The following is a 24,057-nucleotide window of genomic DNA, read 5'->3' as shown; positions in this document are numbered from 1 at the left end:
GTCGCGGAGGGAACGGTCCCTTCGGAATGCTGACAGGGCAAGGGAGGGGAAGATGCGACTGGTAGTGGCATCACGCTGGAGGTGGCGAAAATGGCGGAGGATGATCCTTTGGATATGGAGGCTGGTGGGATGTAAAGTGAGGACAAGGGGAACCCTGTCACGGTTCTGGGAGGGAGGGGAAGGGGTGAGGGTAGAGGTGCGGGGAATGGGTCGGACACGATTGAGGGCCCTGTCAACCACAGTGGGGGGAAATCCTCGGTTGAGGGAAAAGGAGGTCATATCAGAAGCACCGTCATGGAAGTTAGCATCATCAGAGCAGATGCGTTGGAGACGGAGAAACTGAGAGAATGGAATGGAGTCCTTACAGGAGGTAGGGCGTGAAGAAGTGTAGTCGAGGTAGCTGTGGGAGTCAGTGGGCTTATAATGGATATTGGTAGACAACCTATCCCCAGAGATGGAGACAGAGAAGTCGAGGAAGGGAAGGGAAGTGTCAGAGATGGACCATGTAAAGGTGAGAGAAGGGTGGAAATTGGAAGCAATTCCTAACTCATGTGTTTGTAAGTCTGTATGAGAAGCAGAGTAGCGATTCAGATCTGTGACGTTTCTTCAGAAGGTCAGGGACCTGAAATGTCAACGCTGCACCAATCTCTCCAGATGCCGCCTGACCTGCTGAGTATTTCCAGAACTTTCAGCTTTTATTACTCGTGAAAGAAGGATTCTTTTGACGAAACGCAGTATCAGAGGCTAAACTGCTGCATTTGTTCTTCACGAGCTTCTCAGGTCACCTCACAAAACAGTGGCAACAGTGGGATACGAACCCACGCCCCTAATGGGACTGGAGTTTAAATCCAGCACCTTCGACAACTCGGCCATGCTACCACATAAGCACGCACTGTTTGAGATGGCTGAGGGTTTAAAGCAGTTGGACCGCGAATCTATTGCACGCATTGTTCTAAATTCGACCCTCATCGTTACTGTATTACAGGATAGCTGTGTTTACATCATTCCAACACGTGAAAGAATCTTGCACCTGAGTCCCAGTATTCCGAAAACCATAATGGGGGCGGGGTGGTGGGCTGTACTTGGGTATTGGCTACATTTCTGTCGTACTCTGTTTGCTCAAAGCAGAAAAGTGCTCAGAATTGGATGTGTCACAGTTTTGCAGCCCCTCAGTCCGAGGCTTATCTGGAACTTGGCCTCAGAGCACAGTGTAACAGTGGAGTGGAGACACTGAGGCCTATTGTGCCTCCACAGGCAGATCGCCTGCGGTCGAGGACCAGACGCGGGCCTGCATGATGGAAATTGTAGGGAAAAAGGAGGGGCACCAGGGAGGTTCAGCGGGTAGAGGAACAATTTCCTCCTCTTCTTCAGTGTTCCCTTTAGGGACCCAATGTTTATAAATGGAATGCAAAAGCCTTGGTTCGCACAGTGCAAAGTCCCAGTTTCTCAGACATTTGCCGAAGGTTCACTGAAACTGAGTAAGAAACTGGCTGACACCCTCCGGCCCCAGACACTATGTCACATCCTCGGGGCCGAGACACTGGTGCCCATCCTCGGGGCTCAGACACTGCTTCACAATCTCGTAGCCCATAAATCTTGATCACATCCTCAGAGCCAAGGTGCAGTGTCACATCCTCGGCTACCGACAGTGGTTTACATCCTGGTATTCCAGAGACCAGTTCACATCTGGGTCCAGACGCTACTTCACATCCTCGGTGCTCAGAAGTTGCTTCATATCCTCGGGACCAGGGAATCCTGATAGGTTCAGACCGCTTTATGAGGGTTGAAACAAGGATAACGTTCCAAGCAACGCTGATGCCTTTGCACAAATCATTTCTGCTGATTAGCAATGCTGACCAGGAGCCAGGATCTGGGATCAGAGCTATTCTTTCAAATATGATTGTCTTGTCTACCACATTCGTTCCCCAGCCCTTTTGTTGCAGAGAAAGGGTTCGTCTACAACACAGACCGATAAAAATAACACAAAATCTCGGACATAATGTAATGTTATAATGTGGTCCGAAATGAGGATAGGAGGGGATATCCTCCGAACTGGAATACGCACAGGTAGGGTTTACAGGAACGTAGAGGACGGTAGAAACCAATATGGACGAGGTGGAAGGGAGGAATGTGGAATGAGTGGAAATGTGGGATTTAGAAGAAGTGGAAGGATGGTATTTGGAAGGAGGGGAAAGTGGTTGTCAGTAGTTTGGATGTGTAAGGACATAAATGGCAGGGTTTGGATGAGGGAAAGTAGGATTATTGAAAGGCGTAGAGAGGGTTGTGGAAGAGCTGAAGGGAGCGGTGTGGCAGGAGGGAGAGTGGAGGTGCAGAAGGTGGGAAGGGAGGGATGTACATGCAGGGAAAGGGAGGGATGTGGATTGAGGGGAAGTGATGGATGTGGATGGAGGAGAAGGGATGGATAATAAGGAGAAAGGAAGATTTTGTCGATGAGGAGTGAGGAGTTTGGAATGGTGACGTTTGGGATGAGGGGAAAGAGCTGGGTGGAAATAGGGAGGGAGGGGCTTGGATTAAATAGCAATGCTGAAGGTGGGAAGTGATGAGTCGGAAAGGGGAGGAAGGGAGGGTTTCGAAAAGTTCTGCCCAGATGCAACCTGCCCAGTTTGTACTGGTCCCACCTTCCCCAGAACAGGTCCTAATGTCCCAGGAATCTGAAGCCCTCCCCCATACACCATTTCTCCTGCCACGTGTTCATCTGGTATATTCTGCTATTTCTGTTCTCGCTACCACTTGGCACTGGTAGTAATCCTGAGATTACTACCTTTGACGTCCTACAAAGAACAAACAAAGAACAAAGATAATTACAGCACAGAAACAGGCCCTTCGGCCCTCCAAGCCTGCGCCGATCCAGATCCTCTCTCTAAACATGTCGCCTATTTTCTAAGGTTCTGTATCTCTTTTCTTCCTGCCCATTCATGTATCTGTCTAGATACATCTTAAAAGACTCCATCGTGCCCGCATCTACCACCTCCGCTGGCAATGCGTTCCAGGTGCCCACCACCCTCTGCGTAAAGAACATTCCACGCATATCCCCCCTAAACTTTTCCCCTTTCACTTTGAACTCGTGTCCTCTAGTAATTGAAACCCCCACTCTGGGAAAAAGCCTCTTGCTATCCACCCTGTCTATACCTCTCATGATTTTGTACACCTCAATCAGGTCCCCCCTCAACCTCCGTCTTTCTAATGAAAATAATCCAAATCTGCTCAACCTCTCTTCATAGCTAGCGCCCTCCATACCAGGCAACATCCTGGTGAACCTCCTCTGCACCCTCTCCAAAGCATCCACATCCTTTTGATAATGTGGCGACCAGAACTGTACGCAGTATTCCAAATGTGGCCGAACCAAAGTCCTATACAACTGTAACATGACCTGCCAACTCTTGTACTCAATGCCCCGTCCGATGAAGGAAAGCATGCCGTATGCCTTCTTGACCACTCTATCTACCTGCGTTGCCACCTTCAGGGAACAGTGGACCTGAACACCCAAATCTCTCTGGACATCAATTTTCCCCAGGACTTTTCCATTTACTGTATAGTTCACTCTTGAATTGGATCTTCCAAAATGCATCACCTCGCATTTGCCCTGATTGAACTCCATCTGCCATTTCTCTGCCCAACTCTCCAATCTATCTATATTCTGCTGTATTCTCTGACAGTCCCCTTCACTATCTGCTACTCCACCAATCTTAGTGTCGTCTGCAAATTTGCTAATCAGTCCACCTATACTTTCCTCCAAATCATTAATGTATATCACAAACAACAGTGGTCCCAGCACGGATCCCTGTGGAACACCACTGGTCACACGTCTCCATTTTGAGAAACTCCCTTCTACTGCTACTCTCTGTCTCCTGTTGCCCAGCCAGTTCTTTATCCATCTAGCTAGTACACCTTGGACCCCAAGCGCCTTCACTTTCTCCATCAGCCTGCCATGGGGAACCTTATCAACCGCCTTACTGAAGTCCATGTATATGACATCGACAGCCCTTCCCTCATCAATCAACTTTGTCACTTCCTCAAAGAATTCTATTAAGTTGGTAAGACATGACCTTCCCTGCACAAAACCATGTTGCCTATCACTGATGAGCCCATTTTCTTCCAAATGGGAATAGATCCTATCCCTCAGTATCTTCTCCAGCAGCTTCCCCACCACCGACGTCTGGCTCACCGGTCTATAATTACCTGGATTATCCCTGCTACCCTTCTTAAACAAGGGGACAACATTAGCAATTCTCCAGTCCTCCGGGACCTCACCCGTGTTTAAGGATGCTGCAAAGATATCTGTTAAGGCCCCAGCTATTTCCTCTCTCGCTTCCCTCAGTAACCTGGGATAGATCCCGTCCGGACCTGGGGACTTGTCCACCTTAATGCCCTTTAGAATACCCAACACTTCCTCCCTCCTTATGCCGACTTGACCTAGAGTAATCAAACATCTGTTCCTAACCTCAACATCCGTCATGTCCCTCTCCTCGGTGAATACCGATGCAAAGTACTCGTTTAGAATCTCACCCATTTTCTCTGAGTCCAAGCATAACATTCCTCCTTTGTCCTTTAGTGGGCCAATCCTTTCTCTAGTTACCCTCTTTCTCCTTATATATGAATAAAAGGCTTTGGGATTTTCCTTAACCCTGTTTGCTAAAGATATTTCATGACCCCTTTTAGCCCTCTTAATTCCTCGTTTCAGATTGGTCCTACATTCCCGATATTCTTTCAAAGCTTCGTCTTTCATCAGCCGCCTAGACCTTATGTATGCTTCCTTTTTCCTCTTAGCTAGTCTCACAATTTCACCTGTCATCCATGGTTCCCTAATCTTGCCATTTCTATCCCTCATTTTCACAGGAACATGTCTCTCCTGCACGCTAATCAACCTCTCTTTAAAAGCCTCCCACATATCACATGTGGATTTACCTTCAAACAGCTGCTCCCAATCTACATTTCCCAGCTCCTGCCGAATTTTGGTGTAGTTGGCCTTCCCCCAATTTAGCACTCTCCCTTTTGGACCACTCTCGTCTTTGTCCTCCCCTCCTGTGCTGCAGAGCCAACCATGGTGCCATGAACCTGGCTCTTGCTGCTTTTACCTGAGCCATCTCCCCCAACAATATCCAAAGCAGTATATCAGTTAGAGAGGGGGGTGGCCACATGGAACTACTATACACCTGCCTTCCTCTACCCTGCCTGGTGGTCACCGATTCCCTTTCTGCTTTTGCTGCATTTGCCTGCGGTGCAACCACCTCGCTAAACATGCTATCCATTACAATAACAGCATCGCGGATGCTCCACAGTGAATCCACCTTCAGCTCCAGCTCTGTAATACGTGTATCCAGTAGCTGCAGATAGATACACTTCCTGCAAACATGGTCGTCAGGGACACAGGAAGAGTTGGAGGAACATATCATGTGTGCCAGTTATTCCCTTTAATTAAATAAAGTACTAATTACACTAGGGGCCTTGTTTTACTCCAAACACTACCCACTACAATCTAAGGGCCTCAATACTCCGGTACTCAGGTAGGCAAGGGCCCAGAGCCCCGTTCTCTCCTTTACAGGTCCCGCTCAGGGTGCGACTCCTGCCAGGTCCACCTGCTGCCGCTCCTGTCTCCAGTTACAAATTGCCTACAGCATTTCCAACATTGCAACAGTGACGGCCACTTTAAAACTTAATTTACTCTTTTACAAATACTTCTGTGAATCAGCAATTAAATGGCTGAAATGTGAAAATTTGCAAAGGCTTGTTATCATTCCCGAATAATGCTGGTGTTTTAGGCTGTGGGCTGAATTTGACAGTTAAATGCAACAACTCGGGGGCCATTTGAAATCAGACTTTCAGGGACCAGAATGTGGATTTTTTCTATCAATCCTTCTATGGGAGAGGGAATGGGGGTCAACAGTGTTCGTGTGTTTTTGCAATGAGACAGAAACAGAAGCAGCGAGACACACAGATAAATGGAGAGAGAGTGAGAGGCAGCTGGGAAAAAACAGGGTATACATAGAGGGAGAAAGGCAGGTACTGGGGGTGGGTGGGGGAGCTGCAGTGTTTAGTCACTGCCCAGATCCCAGCCCCTGTAGAGAAGCTTACCCCCCATCCTGCCCAATCACGTCTCCCACCCATGAGGGTGTCTTGACTTTTAATTAAATTAAATGCTGGGGCAGTGATTAAGTGTTGGCATTTCCGTCTCAGTTTAAAGTGAGAATTTCACAGTGTTTGGGAACAGAATGGAGCTGATTGCTGCAAATGTCTGTCTGGAAATTGCAGCAATGTTGTTCACAATGGGGTTTGGAGTGAAAAGTTTGCAGGTCATCAGGAAGCAGCTCCTTGTCATGTCTCTGCTCAGAGATGGCTCTGTTGCCTGGATTAACAGGACAATGGGCAGGTTCTCGGCTCCTGAAACCCTGTCTCACATTCCAATCACTTCCCATTCTCTGGCTCTGTATGGAGCATGTGTTTGTAAGATGGGGGTCACTGAGAGATTGCTGAATGTGAGAAAGAGCCCTGGGCTCTTGCTTTGTTTTATTTATGTTCAAAAATGATTTTCTTTGTTTCAATCAATTTTATTGCTCTTATTCCCAAGGAGAAAATTTTCAGAAGCTGCAACTTTGATGATGTAAAGGGAGAATATTTTGAGACGTGGAATTCTCAGAAAAAGAGCTTTAACCAGATAGGAAAATAATGAATACATATGTGTTATTGCCCAATTTATTTTTAGATACAGAAAAGAAGAGCTTATGTGTTCGGGGCTGATATAAAAACAAAGTGCTGGAAATGCTCAGTATTTCCAGCATAGTTTTCGTTTCAGATTTCTAGCATCCACAGTATTTTGATTTTGTGTTTTCGGGGGGCCCTTTTACCACAAGGTAGATGGATAGAGGGTCCTCTGAAGCAAATAGTTTATGAAGTGCTGCTCCAGAACAATCAATGTAATCCCGTAGATTTACCTCTCACCATCTCTTGCTGCAATTTCTTTGCTGCATCTTCCTTTGTGTTCATTTCTTTGATTCTTTTCATCGTCCTTGAACTCTCCATTTCACAACTTCCTCTATATCTCTGTCTCTCTCTCTCTCTCGTTTCACAAGTTTCTCTTTTCATTCTTTTTTCTGCAATTCTCTCCATCTTTATCTGTCCCTCTCAGTTCATTTCACTCTGACTCAGTTCCAAATCACTGAATCTGCCCATCTCTGCGTCTCCCTTCCTGCTAGATGATCTCTGCATCTCCCTTCCGAGACACCCTCTCTATTCTGAATCTACATCTAACTTTGTATCTCTGCTCCTCGACATCTTTCTGACTCTGCATATTTCTCTTGCCTGGGATCTTTTTCAATATGTACATCGCTGCTGCATTCTCTCTCTACACCTCCAGCTCTCTCCCTGTACTTCTCCATCTCTCTATCCATCTCAGTATTTCTGCTCTCAGCTCTGTTTCTCTCACTGGTTTCTGACACCCTGGCTCTTTGTCATTCTCCATCTGCCTCTCCATTTATTTCTCTCTCTCTCCCTCACTCAGTTCTGGCCTAATCCATGGATCTCTGCTTTATGTGTCTCTATCCCTCTGTCTGGGGAGTCCAGCCCACTGTTTCTTCCCCTCTCTTTGTTTCTACTCCCTGACTGCCTTTGTCTGTCTTCTTGTGGCTCAATGGGCGAAGGGACAGATCAGTCATGATCTAACATTGGTGGAACAGGCTCAAAGGGCTGGATGGCCGCCTCTTGTCCCTGTGCTGGGTATGGGCTCCTGTGAGCTGTTCAGCTCTACTGACGCCCTCACTCCTATGGAGCTGTACGTCGGTGAGGATAAGTCTGTTGCTGCTCCTGCTGGTGCTGCTCCTGCTGGTCCTGTTCGTGCTCCTGCTTTCGCTGCTCAGCTGAGGTCGAAAGTAATATTGCATAAGTGGCACCCATACTCATCAGAAGGACCAAAGCTCCAAAGCGCAGATCATACATCCTCAACATTGACTCTGGACTCCATGACGTCTCCTGGCATCAGATCAAACATGGACAAGGAAACGTCTTGATTACAGCCGACCGCCTTCCCTCAACTGATGAATCAGTACTCCCCCATGTTTATCAGCACTTGGAGGAAGCAAGGGTACAGAATGTACTCTGGATGGGGGACTTCAATGTCCATCATCAAGAGAGACTCGGTAGCACCACGAATGACCGAGCTGGCCGAGTCCTAATGGACATATCTGCTGGCCTGGGTATGCAGCTGGTGGTGAGGGAACCAACAAGAGAGGAAAGCAAACTTGACCTCGTTCTCACCAATATGCCTACCGCAGATGCATCTGTCCATGACAGAATTGGTAGGAGTCACCACCGTACAGTCGTTGTGAAGACAAAGTTCCGCCTTCACATTGAGGACGCCCTCCTGCATGTCGTGTGGCACTACCACCGCGCTAAATAGGATGGACTTCGAACAGATCTCGTAATGCAAAACTTGGCATCCATGAGGCGCTATGGGCCATCAGCAGCAGCAGCCGAATTGTACTTAGCCACAATCTGTAACCTCATTGCCCGGCATATCCCCCACTCTACCATTACCATCAGGCCAAGAGACCAACCCTGATTCAATGACGAGCGTAGGAGGGCGTGCCAGGAGCAGCACCAGGCACAGCTCAAAATGAGGTGTCAACCTGGTGAAGCTACAACACAGAACTATCTGCGTGTTAGACTGCATTTGCAGCATGCGATAGGCAGAGCTAAGCGATCCCATAACCCACGAATCGGATCTAAGCTCTGCAGTCCTGCCACATCCAGCCATGATTGGTGGTGGACAATTAAGCAACTAACTGGAGGAGTTGGCTCCACTAATATCCCCATCCTCAATGCTGGGGGAGCCCAGCACATCAGTACGAAAGATAAGGCTGAAGCATTTGCAAACATCTTCAGCCAGTAATGCCGAGTTGATGATCCATCTCGGCCTCCTCCTGAATGTCCTGGCATCAGAGATGCCAGACTTCAGGCAATTCGATTCACTCCCCGTGACATCAAGAAACGACTGAAGGCACTGGTTCTGCAAAGGCTTCGGGCCCTGACAATGTTCCGGCAATAGTACTGAAGACCAGTGCTCCAGAACTTGCCGGGCCCCAAGCCAAGCTGTTCCAGTACAGCTACAACACTGGCATCTACCCTGCAATCTGGAAAATTGCCCAGGTATGTCCTGCACACAAAAAGCAGGACAAGTCCAACCCGGCCAACTACCGCCACATCAGCCTACTCTCAATCATCAGTAAAGTGATGGAAGGTGTCATCAACAGTGCCATCAAGCGGCACTTACTTAGCAATAACCTGCTCAGTGACGCTCAGTTTGGGTTCCGCCAGGGACCTGACCTCATTACAGCCTTGGTTCAAACATGGACAAAACAGCTGAACTCAAGAGGCGAGGTAATAGTGACTACCCTTGACATCAAGGCGGCCCTAACAAAACCGAGGTCACTGGGAATCAGGGGGGAAAACCTCTGTTGGCTTGGGTCATACCTAGTGCAAAGGAAGATGGTTGCGGTTGATGGAAGTCAATCATCTGAGCTCCAGGACATCACTGCAGGAGTTCTTCAGGGTTGTGTCCTAGACCCAACCATCTTCAGCTGCTTCAGCAATGACCTTCCTTCAATCATAAGGTCAGAAGTGGGGACGTTCGCTGATGATTGCCCAATGTTCAGCACCATTCGTGACACTACAGATACTGAAGCTTTCCATTTAGAAATGTAGCAAGACCTGGACAATATCCAGGTTTGGGCTGATAAGTGGCAAGTAACATTCGCGCCACACAAGTGCCAGGCAATGACCATCTCCAACAAGAGAGAATCTAAGCATATCCCCTTGATATTCAATGGCATTACCATCGCTGAATCTCCCACTATCAACATCCTTGGGGCTGCCATTGACCAGAAACTGAACTGGAGTAGCCACATAAATACCGTTGCTACAAGAGCAGGTCAGAGGCTAGGAATCCTGCAGCGAGTAACTCTCCTCTTGATTCTCCAAAGCCTGTCCACCATCTACAAGGCACAAATCAGGAGTGTGATGGAATACTCTCCACTTGTCTGGATGGGTGCAGCTCCAACAACACTCACGAAGCTCGACACCATCCAGGACAAAGCAGCCGCTTGATTGTCACCCATCTACAAACATTCCCTCCCTCCACCAGCGATGCACAGTGGCAGCAGTGTATACCTTCTACAAGATACACTGCAGCAGTGCACCTAGGCTCCTTAGACAGCACCTTCCAAACCCGAGACCTCTACTAACTAGAAAGACAAGGGCAGCAAATGCATGGGAACACCCCCACCTGCAAGTTCCCCTCCAAGTCAGACGCCATCCTGACGTGGAACTATATCGCCGTTCCTTCAATATCGCTGGGTCAATATCCTGGAACTCCCTTCCTAACAGCACTGTGGGTATATCTACCTCACACGAACTGCAGCAGTTCAAGAAGGCAGCTCACCACCACCTTCTCAAGGGCAATTAGGGATGGACAATAAATGCTTGCCTGGCCGGCGACGTCCACATCCCATGAATGTATTAAAAAAATGTTGTGTGTGGGTGGGAGGGGGAGGGGGGGTGGGCGTAGGTGGGGGAGGGGTGGACGGCAGAGAAAGATGGTGAAAGACAGAGAGAGAAAAGTAGAGGGAGAGGGACAAATAAATCTACACTGAAAACTGAATTTGGAAGGGGCACAGTTATTGAGATCTTGCTATGCACAGCTTTTCTGCAGAATTCTCTGCATTGCAACAGCGACTGCACTTCAGAATTGAAGTCATTGTGCTTAAAGCTCTCCTGAACGCCTGGGATTAATATTCTGAGTTTGAAGCCTGTATAATTCCTGAATAATGCTGGTGTTTTGGGCAGCGCCGTGAATTTGAAGGTTCAATGAAATGTGCAGCAGTTATTTGAATTGAGAGTGAGTTTCGGAGAATGAATTTCTCTCTCTCTCTCTCTCTTTCTCCATATTTCTCTCTCAATAAGAGTAACTGGTGGGAGGGAGACGCAGGCGAGTGAGCAAATATGCAATGAATTGGATTGGAAGTGGGTAGCCAGCTGTTATCACACGGCTGCTTGTCCGATATTGCTGTGAACAAATGGCCTACAGTGCTTCCAAAATAGCAACAGTGATGAGAACTTAAAAAACAAGAATTCTTTGAGTGTCAGAAATTGAAGTCCTAAATGTGAAGCGGTGTAAAGCATTTTTATAATTCCAGAATAATGCTGTTGTGTTAGGCTCACTCTCTCGCTCTCCCGCTCTCTCTCTTCACAACCACTAACCCGCCCCAACCTGGTTTGCACTATATCCACCAAGTCCAATTCTAGCCTAGTGTTTCTTCCCCTCTCTGTGCATCTTCTCCCCGATTGTCTCCGCCTGTCGTCTTGTGGCTCATTGGGGAAAGTGACTGAACAGCCATGCTATAGCATTGGTGGGACAGGCTCAAAGGGCTGAATAGACTCCTCTTGTCCATCTGCCAACCAGTGTGTGTGTCCGGCCTCTGTCTGATTCCCTGATGCGGAGGTGGTGGGAGGGGCGGTGGAGAGCAGGTGATAATTCTTTCTGCAGGGAGGGATGTGTGTGGGGCTCGAATCTACCTGTGCATTAAAGGCTCAGAATGCCAGGTAGCCTCTGGGGGTTCATGCTCTATGCCCAGTCCTGTGTTCGGCCAGACACGAGATAAAGATGGCCAAGGGGTCTGGAAGCCATTTGATAGAATTCCAGTGGTGTATCCGGACTGGAATTGAGGTGAATTAAGATTATCAGGAGACGGAGTGGCACCGAGGAAAGTGATGGAGGTTGGAAATATAGAGGTGGCTGTTCACTGGAATGGGGGTTGCACAGCGTTGGAGGGAGTGGTGGATGTTGTCGGGAAAGATGATACAGGGTCAAAATTAGTAGAGACGGGGCTTTGGCAGGGCAGGAAGGGTATTTCTAAAGGGGAGAGTGTTTACAGTGGTGCCAGGGGGAATTCGAGGGAGATATTCACTGAACGAATTAGTTTGGTTTGAAATGGGAGGCGGCTATTCCAATGAAAAATGAGGAGGAGAGGCTCCTCTTCGTCGAGTTTATAATTGGAGGGTCTCGTCTCCAGGATTAAAATGGGAATGGAGGCTTCTCCAAATTTGAAATGGGAGGAGCTTCTTCTCCAGGTTTTAGGAGGTAGGTCTCTGCCAGGTTTAAAATGGGAGGGGGTCTTTACAGGTTTAAGATTGGAGGGGTCTTCACCAGGTTTTAAAAATGTGGACGTGGGCGGGTGGGGAGGTGGAATGTTCTTCAGTCTGTTCATGGTGGGGGGTGTTAAATGTGGGACTGTTCACGGGGAGGGGGGAGCTTATATGGGGGTCTGTTCACAGGGGGTAAGGATATGGGGTGGCTGGTCATAGTGGGTAATTAGATGAGGGTCTGATCAAAGAGGGTAATTAGATAGGGGTCTGATCACATGAGGTAATTAGCTGGAAGTCTGCTCACATGGGGGTAAGTAGATTGCGGCCTGTTCGCTGGGGGAGGGGTAAATAAATGGGAGTCTGTTCACAGGGGCTAATTAGATGGGGGTCTGTTCAAGGGGGTAATTAGAGTCATAGAGTCAGAGTCATGCAGCACAGAAACAGACCCTTCGGCCCATCATGTCTGTGCCGGCCATCAAGCACCTAACTATTCTCCTCTCATTTTCCAGCACTTGACACGTAGCATTGCATGCTTTGGCGTTTCAAGTGCTCATCTAAATACTTCAGAAATTTTGTGAGGATTCCTGCCTCTACCACCACTTCAAGCAGTGTATTCCATATTCCAACCACCCTCTGGGTGAAAGATTGTTCCTCAAATCCCCTCTAAACCTCCTGCCCCTTACCTTAAATCTATGGCCCCCTGGTTATTGACCCCACCACTAAAGGAAAACACTCTTCTTTTTTAATCTATCAATGCCCCTCATAATTTTATATACCTCAATCTGGTCCCCCCTCATCCTTCTCTGTTCTAAGGAAAACAATCCTCGCCTTTGCAGTCTCTCATCATAGCTGAAATGCTCCAGCGCAGGCAACATCCTGGTGAATCTCCTCTGCACCCTCTCCAGTGCCATCACTTCCTTCCTATAGTGTGGTGCCCAGAACTGAATACGGTACTCCAGCTGTGGCCTAACATGCATTTTATACAGCTCCATCATAATATCCCTGCTCTTATATTCTATACCTCGGCTAATAAAGGCCAGTATCCCATATGCCTTCCTAACCACCTTATCTACCTGTGCTGCTGCCTTTGGTGATCTGTGGACAAGTACACCAAGGTCCCTCTGACACTCTGTACTTCTTAGGGTCCTACCATCCATTGTATATTCCCTTGCCTTCTTAGTCCTCCCAAAATGCATCACCTCACACTTCTCAGGATTAAATTCCATTTTCCACTGCTCCGCCCATCTTTCCAACCCATCTAAATTGTCCTGTAATCTAAGGCCTTCCTCCTCACTATTTACGACACCACCAATTTTCCTATCATCTGCGAAGTTACTTATCATACCTCCTATATTCACGTCTAACTCATTAATATACACTACAAAAAGCAAGGGTCCCAGCACCGATCCGTGTGGTACACCACTGGTCACAGGCTTCTACTCGCAATAACAACCCTCGACCATCACCCTCTGTTTCCTGCCAGTAAGCCTATTTTGGACCCAAATTGCCAAATTATCCTGGATCCCATGGGCTCTTACCTTCTTAACCAATCTCCCATGCGGAATTTTATCGAAAGCCTTACTGAAGTCCATGAAGACTACATCAACTGCTTTACCCTCATCTGCACATCTCGTCACCTCCTCGAAAAATTCAATCAAGTTAGTTAGACACTATCTTCCACTGACAAAGCAGTGCTGACTCTCCCTGATTATTCCCTGCTTCTCCAAGTGGAGATTAAGCCTGTCCTTCATAATTTTTTTACAATACATTGCCAAACAATGATGTTGGACTCACCGGCCTGTAATTACCTGCTCTATCCCTGCTACACTTCTTGAATAATGGTACCACATTTGCTGTACTCCAGTTCTCTTGCACCTCTCCCATGGCCAGAGAGGATCTGAAAATTTGTGTCAGTTCCCCTGCGATCACCTCCCTTGCCTCACACAACAGCCTGGGATACATCTCATCTGGGCCTAGGGATTTATCCACTTTTAAGCCCGCTAAAGCATCTAACACTTCCTCCCTTTCAATGTTAATATGGTCCAGTATATCACAATCCCCGTCCCTGATCTCCACACTTATATCGTCGTTCTCCACAGTGAAAACAGATGAAAAGTAATCATTTAATACCTCACCAATGTCCTCCGGCTCCAAATACAGATTTCCACTTTGGTCCCTAATGGGTCCTACTCTTTCCCTGGTTATCCTCTTGCCCTTAATATACTTATAAAATGCCGTAGAATTTTCCTTTATTGACTGCCAATGTTTTTTCCATGTCCCCTCCTCGCTCTCCTAATTACTTTTTTGAGTACCCCCCATACACTTTCTAACACTCCTCTAATGCCTCTGCTGTTTTCAGTGCTCTGAAGCTGCCATAAGCCTCTTTTGCCCTGCAGATCCAATACTCAAAAATCCCTTGACATCCAGGGTTCCCTGGACTTGAGGGTCCTACCCGCCACCTTAATGCGAACATGTTGGCTCTGAACTCTCACTATTTCCTCTTTGAATGCCTCCTACTGGCCTGATGTAGACTTTCTGACATGTAGCTGCTCCCAGTCCAGTTTGGCCATGTCCTATTTTATCAAATTGAAATCGGCCTTCCCCCAATTCAGTACCGTTATTTCTGGCCCTTCTTTGTCCTTTTCCATAACTACCTTGAATCTTACAGAGTTATGGTCACTCGGCCCGAAATGCTCTCTCATTGATACTTCTACCCTTTGTCCAGCTTCATTCCCTCGGATTAGGTCCAGTACTGTTTCTTCTCTTGTATGACTTTCTACCTACTGGCTCAAAAAGCTCTCCTATATGCATTTTAAGAATTCCTCCCCCTTTAAGCCTTTTGCACTAAGACTATCCCAGTTGATATTAGGTAAGTGGAAATCCCCTACTATTGTTACCGTGTTATTTTTACACCTCTCTGAGATTTGCCTACATATCTGTTCCTCCATCGCTCCATGACTGGAGGCCTATAGTACACGCCCAGCCAAGTGATTGCCCCCTTTTGTTCTTACCTTTTAGTCATATGGCCTCATTAGAGGAACCTTCTAAGATATCATACGTCCTTACAGCAGTAATTGACACTTTGATCAACAGTGCAATACCACCTCCTCTTTTATCCCCTCACTATCACGCCTGAAGATTCTATACCCTGGAATATTGAGTTGCCAGTCCTGCCACTCCTTCAGCCATGTCTCTGTGATAGAAATAATATCATAATTCCATGTGATAATCAATGCCCTGAATTCAACTGCCTTATTAGGAAGACTCCTTGAATTAAAGTATATGAAATCCAGCCTTGCACCTTTCACTTGTGCCTTAACAGGTCTATATTTGTTCTGCCTTCCAGACTGATTCAGTTTCCCTTTTTTATTTGGCTGTGCCTGACCCCCTACTGTACCTTCACTCTGCATCCCATCCCCTGCCAAATTTGGTTACCCCCACCACCCCCCAACAGCACTAGCAAACCTCCCAGCAAAGGCGTTGGTCCTGATCCGGTTCAGGTGCTACCCATCCAACTTGTACAGGTCCCACATTTGCCACAAGCAGACCCAGTGATCCTGGAACCTAAAACCCTCCCTCCTACACCATCTCCTCAGCCACGCATTCATCTGCTCTATTCTCCTATTCCTATACTCGCTAGCACGTGGCACAGGGAGTAATCCTGAGATTACAACCTTTGAGGTCCCACTTTTTAATCTACCTAGCACCCTGTACACTTGTTGCAGGACCTCACCCCTCTTTCTACCTCTGTCTTCGGTACCAATGTGTATCACGACCTCTGACCGTTCACCCTCCCCCTTCAGAATGTCCTGCAGTTGCTCCGAGATATCCTTGACCCCAGCACCAGGGAGGCAACATACCATCCTGGGGCCTCGTATTCGGCCACAGGCGCCTATCTGCACTCTTTACGATGGAATACCTTATCACTATAACTCTTCCACCCCTTTTCTCCCCCTGGTGTGCAGCAGAGCCCTCCGTGTTGCCACGAATTTGGCTGTTGCTGCTTTCCCCTGGGAGGTCAGCCCCCCAACAGTATCCAAAGTGGTGTGTATGTTTGAAAGGAGGGATGGACACAGGGGACTCCTGCACTACCTGCCTGTCCCTACTACTCTGTCTGGTGGTCACCCATCCCTTTTCGGCCGGCGCTGCCATTATCTGCGGTGCGATCACTTCACTAAACGTGCTACCCACGACGTCTTCAGCATCGCGGGTGCCCCACAGTGAATTCACACGCAGCTCCAGCTCCGTAATGCCGGTAGCCAGTAGCTGCAGATGGAAACACTTCCTGTACACATGCTCGTTAGGGACACAGGAAGCATCCCTGATTTCCCAAATAGCGCAGGAGGAACACATCACTGGGCTGAGGTCTCCTGCCATGACTTACCCTTAGATTAATTAGTTACTCCCTTAATTAAAAAATGCTAATTATACTAGGGGCCTTGTTCTAGCCACTAAAATCTAGTCCTTAATAAGTTACACTGAATTAACAAAACACTTTAGTAGTACTCACCTTATCACCAGAGTTTTTTTTCAACAAAAAAACTTTCCCCTTTTTTTTAATCTACTGAAATGAATTAACAGCAGCTATTCACCCAACCAATCACCTTGTTGATTTCCCGTGATGTCACTAAGTTATTTTTCGAGTGTCAGCGCACGCCCCTCCTGTCTTCAGGTAAGTGAGGGTCTCGAGCCCCATGCTCTTTTTTGCAGCTCCCGCTCTGGATCAGCTTCCGCCCAGGTCCGCCAGCCGCCGCCGTTCCTGTCTTCAGGGAAGTGAGGGCCTCGCACCCCGAGCTCGCTTTTCCAGCTCCCGCACCTTTGTTCATAGGAGATAATTGCATGGGAGTCGGTTCACAGGGGTAATTAGATGCGTGACTTTTCATGGAGCTAATTATATGTGTGCCTGTTCACGGGGGAAAATAGATGGGGCTCTGTTCACAGATGTGTAATTAGATGGGGGTCTGTTCACAGGTGTTATTTAGATGTGGTTCTGTTCACAGGTTGTAAATAGATGAGTGTCTGTTCACAGGGGGTAATTAGATTGGTGACTTTTCACGGGAGGTAATTAGATGGGTGTCTGTTCACAGGGGTTAATTAGATGGGGTTCTGTTGACGGGGGTAAATGGGGGGGCCTGTTCACGGGAGTAAATAGGTGGCGGTCTGTTCACAGAGGTGTAATTCGATGGGGGTCTGTTTGCAGGGGGAATTTCGAGGTGTTTGTTCATGGGGGATGATTGCATGGGGGTCGGTTCACAGGGGGTAATTAGATGGGGGACTTTTCACAGTGGGATTTGTGGTGGGTAGAAACTTGCGGCGGGGGTGCAGAATTTGTTGGAGGGATTTCCGGAGGGGGGCGGAAGACGCAGAAAGAAAGAAAACGCCACAGACAAAGAGAGGAAGCCAGAAAGAGCCAAAGACAGAGAAATAAAGTGGAGAAAGAGACAGATACAGAGAAATAGAGAAAAGGGAGGAAAAAAGTCAGAGAGATAGAGCACAGACTGAAAGCCAGAGAAGTAGAGAACAGACAGAAGAGAAATTGAAAAAAGACAGAAGAGAAATAGAGAAAGGACAGAAATAAAAGGTAATAAAGAGAAAAGATAGGAAAAAAGTGGTGGATAAAACGGAGGGAAAAATACAGAGAAAAAAATAAATTGCAGGTAACAGAGAGAAAGAGAGAAAACTAGTGAGAGAGGAAGACACACATCGAATCACACAGAGAAACGCAATGAGAGAGAGAAAGATTGAGAGAGATATTAAAGGAGAGATATTAAGAGGGACAGAGTGAAATTGGGACAGAGAGAGATTGGGACAGACGGAGGGAGAAAGGCAGAGATAGGCAATAACAATGTGATACTCAGCAGACCACACGGTCTGCGTTCCAGCATCAGACTCCAACACGTTCACTCCATCAGATCTTCCCTGGGCAAATATCCTGGATCAGAGGCATTTCAGTTGGAATTGGGGAGAAGGGTCAGGACTGGGACAGCCCTCTCTCCCCTCTCTCTCACACTCACACACACACGGTAATCGGCTTGCGATTTACTTGGGCATAGAGACACAGAGAATAAGACACAGAAACTGGCATTCAGACACTGGCCACATGGAAAGAAAGAATGGTGGCTTATGTTGTCCTATGATATCCCCAAAACCTGTCACTCAAACACCCAGTCTACCCAAAGCACAGTTCATCCAACCAGCTCTCATCGTCCTCCATCTGGACACTTACTCCCAGGTGTGGGATAGTCCAAGGTGAGTCTCTGAATAAACACGGAATGCGGGATGGAAGGATATTCCAGTCATACCTTTTTGCATGTCTCTCTCCCTCCCCCAAAATCTCATGAACAGTGGAGAGGGACAGGAGCAGACGGGATGGGAAATTATTTAATTGGGGGAGGGGGAATTACAATGCTATTAGGCAGGAACTGGGGAGCATAAATTGGGAACAGATGTTCTCAGGGAAATGCACGACAGAAATGTGGAGGTAGTTTAGGGAGCACTTTCCGCGACTGCTGGATAGGTTTGTCCCGATGAGGCAGGGAAGGGATGGTAGGGTGAAGGAACCTTGGATGACAAGAGATGTGGAACAGCTAGTCAAGAGGAAGAAGGAAGCTTACTTAAGGTTGAGGAAGCAAGGATCAGTCAGGGCTCTAGAAGGTTACAAGGTAGCCAGTAAGGAACTGAAGAATGGACTTAGGAGAGCTAGAAGGGGACATGAAAAAGTCTTGGCGGGTAGGATTAAGGAAAATCCCAAGGCATTCTACACTTATATGAGGAACAAGAGGATGGCCAGAGTGTGGGTAGGGCCGATCAGGGATACTGGAGGAACTTGTGCCTGGAGTCGGAGGAGGTAGGGGAGGTCCTAAATGAATACTTTGCTTCAGTATTCACTAGTGAGAGGGATCTGGTCGTTTGTGAGGACAGCGTGGAACAGGCTGATATGCTCGAACAGGTTGAGGTTAAGAGGGAGGATGTGCTGGAAATTTTGAATGATATGAGGACAGACAAGTCCCCGGGGCCAGACGGGATATACCCAAGCATTTTATGGGAAGCGAGGGAAGAGATTTCTGCCCATTTGGCGATGATCTTTGCGTCCTCACTGTCCACTGGAGTAGTACCGGATGATTGGAGGGTGGCAAATGTTGTTCCCTTGTTCAAGAAAGGGAATAGGGATAACGCTGGGAATTATAGACCAGTCAGTCTTACATCGATAGTGGGCAAACTATTGGAGAGGATTCTGAGAGACAGAATTTATGATTATTTGGAAAAGCATGGTTTGATTAGAGACAGTCAGCATGGCTTTGTAAGGGGCAGGTCATGCCTCACAAGCCTTATTAAATTCTTTGAAGATGTGACAAAACACATTGATGAAGGAAGAGAAGTGGATGTGGTTTATATGGATTTTAGCAAGGCGTTTGATAAGGTTCCCAATGGGTCCCAAGGCTCATTCAGAAAGTAAGGAGGCATGGGATTCAGGGAAAGTTGGCTGTATGGATACAAAATTGGCTGGCCCACAGAAGTCAGAGGGTGGCAGTCGATGGAAAGTATTCCGCATGGAGCTCGGTCACCAGTGGTGTTCCACAAGGATCTGTTATGGGACCTCTGCTCTTTGTGATCTTTATAAATGAATTGGATGAGGAACTGGAAGGCTGGGTTAGCAAGTTTGCCGATGACACGAATGTTGCTGGAGTTGTGGATAGTGTGGAAGGCTGTTGTAGGTTACAACGGGACATTGACACGATGCAGAGCTGGGCTGAGAAGTGGCAGATGGAGTTCAACCTGGAAAAGTGTGATGTGATCCTTTTGGGACGGTCGAATTTGAATGCAGAATACAGGCTTAAAGACAGGATTCTTGGGAGTGTGGAGGAACAGGGGGATCTTGGGGTGCATGTCCATAGATCGCTCAAAGTTGCCACCCAAGTTGATAGAGTTGTTGAGAAGTCGTATGGCGTGTTGGCTTTCATTAACAGGGGGATTGAGTTGAAGAGCCGCGAGGTTATGCTGCAGTTCGAAAAGGCCCTGGTTCGACCACACTTGGAATATTGTGTTCAGTTCTGGCCGCCTCATTATGGTAAGGATGTGGAAGCTTTAGAGAGGGTGCAGAGGAGATTTACCAGGATGCTGCCTGGAATGGAGGGCATTTCCTACCAAGAAAGATTGAGGGAGCTCGGGCTTTTGTCATTGGAGCGAAGAAGAACAAAGAACAAAGAACAAAGAACAAAGAAAATTACAGCACAGGAACAGGCCCTTTGGCCCTCCAAGCCTGCGCCGATCCAGATCCTCTATCTAAACATGTCACCTATTTTCTAAGGGTCTGTATCTCTTTGCTTCCTGCCCATTCATGTATCTGTCTAGATACATCTGAAAAGACGCTATCGTGACCGCGTCTACCACCTCCACTGGCAACGCGTTCCAGGCACCCACCACCCTCTGCATAAAGAACTTTCCACGCATATCCCCCCTAAACTTTTCCCCTCTCACTTTGAACTCGTGACCCCGAGTAATTGAATCCCCTACTCTGGGAAAAAGCTTCTTGCTATCCATCCTGTCGATACCTCTCATGATTTTGTAAACCTCAATCAAGTCCCCCCTCAACCTCCGTCTTTCTGCAGAAAATAATCCTAATCCACTCAACCTCTCGTCATAGCTAGCGCCCTTCATACCAGGCAACATCCTGGTGAACCTCATCTGCACCCTCTCCAAAGCATCCACTTCCTTTTGGTAATGTGGCGACCAGAACTGCACGCAGTATTCCAAATGTGGCCGAACCAAATTCCTATACAACTGCAACATGACCTGCCAACCCTTGTACTCAATACCCCGTCCGATGAAGGAAAGAATGCCGTATGCCTTCTTGACCACTCTATTGACCTGCGTTGCCACCTGCAGGGAACAATGGACCTGAACACCCAAATCTCTCTGCACATCAATTTTCCACTGGACTTTTCCATTTACTGTATAGTTCACTCTTGAATTGGATCTTTCAAAATGCATCACCTCGCATTTGCCCTGATTGAACTCCATCTGCCATTCCTCTGCCCAACTCTCCAATCTATCTATATTCTGCTGTATTCTCTGACAGTCCCCTTCACTATCTGCTACTCCACCAATCTTAGTGTCGGCTGCAAACTTGCTAATCAGACCACCTATACTTTCCTCCAAATCATTTATGTATATCACAAACAACAGTGATCCCAGCACGGATCCCTGTGGAACAGCAATGGTCACACGTCTCCATTTTGAGAAACTCCCTTCCACTGCTACTCTCCGTCTCCTGTTTCCCAGCCAGTTCTTTATCCATCTAGCTAGTACACCCTGGACCCCATGCGACTTCACTTTCTCCATCAGCCTACCATGGGGAACCTTATCAAACGCCTTACTGAAGTCCATGTATATGACATCTGCAGCCCTTCCCTCATCAATCAACTTTGTCCCTTCATCAAAGAATTCTATTAAGTTGGTAAGACATGTCCTTCCCTGCACAAAACCATGTTGCCTATCAATGATAAGCCCATTTTATTCCAAATGGGAATGCATCCTACCCATCAGTATCGTCTCCAGCAGCTTCCCTACCACTGACGTCAGGCTCACCGATCTATAATTACCTGGATTTTCCCTGCTACCCGTCTTAAACAAGGGGACAACATTAGCAATTCTCCAGTCCTCCGGGACCTCACCCGTCTTTAACGATGCTGCAAAGATATCTGTTAAGGCCCCAGCTATTTCCTCTCTCGCTTCCCTCAGTAACCTGGGATACATCCCATCCGGACCTGGGGACTTGTCCACCTTAATGCCTTTTAGAATACCCATCACTTCCTCCCTCCTTATGCCGACTTGACCTAGAGTAATCAAACATCTGTCCCTGACCTGAACATCTGTCATCTCACTCTCCTCGGTGAATACCGATGCAAAGTACTCGTTTAGAATCTCACCCATTTTCTCTGACTCCACGCATAACTTTCCTCCTTCGGCCTTGAGTGGGCCAATCATTTCTCTCGTACCCCTCTTGCTCCTTATATATGAATATAAGGCTTTGGGATTTTCCTTAACCCTGTTTGCTAAAGATATTTCATGACCCCTTTTAGCCCTCTTAATTCCTCGTTTCAGATTGGTCCTACATTCCCGATATTCTTTCAAAGCTTCGTCTTTCATCAGCCGCCTAGACCTTATGCATGCTTCCTTTTTCCTCTTAGCTAGTCTCACAATTTCACCTGTTATCCATGGTTCCCTAATCTTGCCATTTCTATATCTCGTTTTCACAGGAACATGTCTCTCCTGCACGCTAATCAACCTCTCATTAAAAGACTCCCACATATCAAATGTGGATTTACCTTCAAACAGCTGCTCCCAATCTACATTCCCCAGCTCCGGCCGAATTTTGGTATAGTTGGCCTTCCCCAATGTAGCACTCTTCCTTTAGGACTACTCTCATCTTTGTCCATGAGTATTCTAAAACTTACGGAATTGTGATCACTATTCCCAAAGTAGTCCCCTACTGAAACTTCAACCACCTGGCCGGGTATGGCCCATTCCCGAGTTGGACTACTTTACATACTGCTCTAGAAAACTTTCCTGGATGCTCCTTACAAATTCTTTTCCATCTAGACCTCCAAAACTAATTGAATCCAGTCAATGTTGGGAAAATTACAGTATCCTATCACCAGCACCCTGTTGCTCCTACATCTTTCCATAATCTGTTTGCATATTTGTACCTCTATCTTACGCTCGCTGTTTGGAGGCCTGCATTACAGCCCCAACATTGTTACCGCACCCTTCCTATTTCTGAGTTCTGCCCATATTGCCTCACTGTTCGAGTCCTCCATCGTGCCCTCCTTCTGCACAGCTGTGATATCCTCTTTGACCAGTAATGCAACTCCTCCACCCCTTTTACCTCCCTCTCTATCCCGCCTGAAGCATCGATATCCTGGGATATTGAGTTGCCAATCGTGCCCTTCCCTCAACCAAGTCTCAGTAATAGCAATAACATCATACTCCCAGGTACTAATCCAAGCTCTAAGTTCATCTGTCTTACCTACTACACTTCTTGCATTAACACAAATGCACCTCAGACCACCAGTCCCTTTGCTTTCATTCTCTGCTCCCTGCCTACTCTTTCCCTTCGTCACGCTCCTTCGTTATCTAGTTCCTTACAGTCTTTAGTTAGTACCTCCCTACTGTCCACTGACCTCCTCATTTGGTTCCCATCCCCCTGCCACATTAGTTTAAACCCTCCCCAACAGCGTTAGCAAAAGCACCCCCATGTACATTGGTTCCAGTCCGGCCCAGGTGTAGACCATCCAATTTGTTATAGTCCCACCTCCCCCAGAACCGGTCCCAATGTCCCATAAATCTGAACACCTCCCTATTGCACCATCTCTCAAGCCACGCATTCATCCTGACTATTCATTCATTTCTACTCTGACTATCACGTGGCACTGGTAGCAATCCTGAGATTACTACCTCTGAGGTCCTACTTTTTAACTTGGCTCCTAACTCCCTAAATTCTGCTTGTAGGACCTGATCCCGTTTTTTACCTATATCATTGGTGCCTATGTGCACAACGACAACTGGCTATTTACCCTCCCCCTTCAGAAAGTTCTGCAGCCGATCTGAGACATCCCTGACCCGTGCAGCTGGGAGGCAACATACCATTCGGGAGTCTCCTTTTCGACCACAGAACAGCCTATCTACTCCCCATACAATCGAATCCCCTATGACTCTCGCCCTTCCACTCGTTTTCCCGCCCTTCCGAACAGCAGAGCCAGCCACGGTGCCATGAACCTGGCGACTGCTGCCCTCCCCTGGTGAGCCATCTCCCTCAACAGTATGCAACACGGTACACCTGTTTTGGGGGGAGATGACCGCAGGGGACACCTGCGCTGCCTTCCTGCTCTTTCTCTGCCTTTT

The 24,057-nt window shown here is 47.5% G+C and overlaps 1 non-coding gene across 1 annotated transcript; it reads right to left on the bottom strand.

The window, feature by feature from the left end:
• Positions 1–797: 797 nt before the first annotated feature.
• Positions 798–879, bottom strand: trnal-uaa (transfer RNA leucine (anticodon UAA)). The gene has a single exon. It is a non-coding gene; the product is annotated as a tRNA-Leu (tRNA).
• Positions 880–24,057: the final 23,178 nt, after the last annotated feature.

The sequence above is a fragment of the Heterodontus francisci genome, unplaced genomic scaffold (assembly GCF_036365525.1).
Source record: "Heterodontus francisci isolate sHetFra1 unplaced genomic scaffold, sHetFra1.hap1 HAP1_SCAFFOLD_436, whole genome shotgun sequence".
NCBI classification, from domain to species: Eukaryota; Metazoa; Chordata; class Chondrichthyes; order Heterodontiformes; family Heterodontidae; genus Heterodontus; species Heterodontus francisci.
Note: the sequence above shows the minus strand (reverse complement) of the source record. Positions and strands in the feature narration are given on the sequence as shown.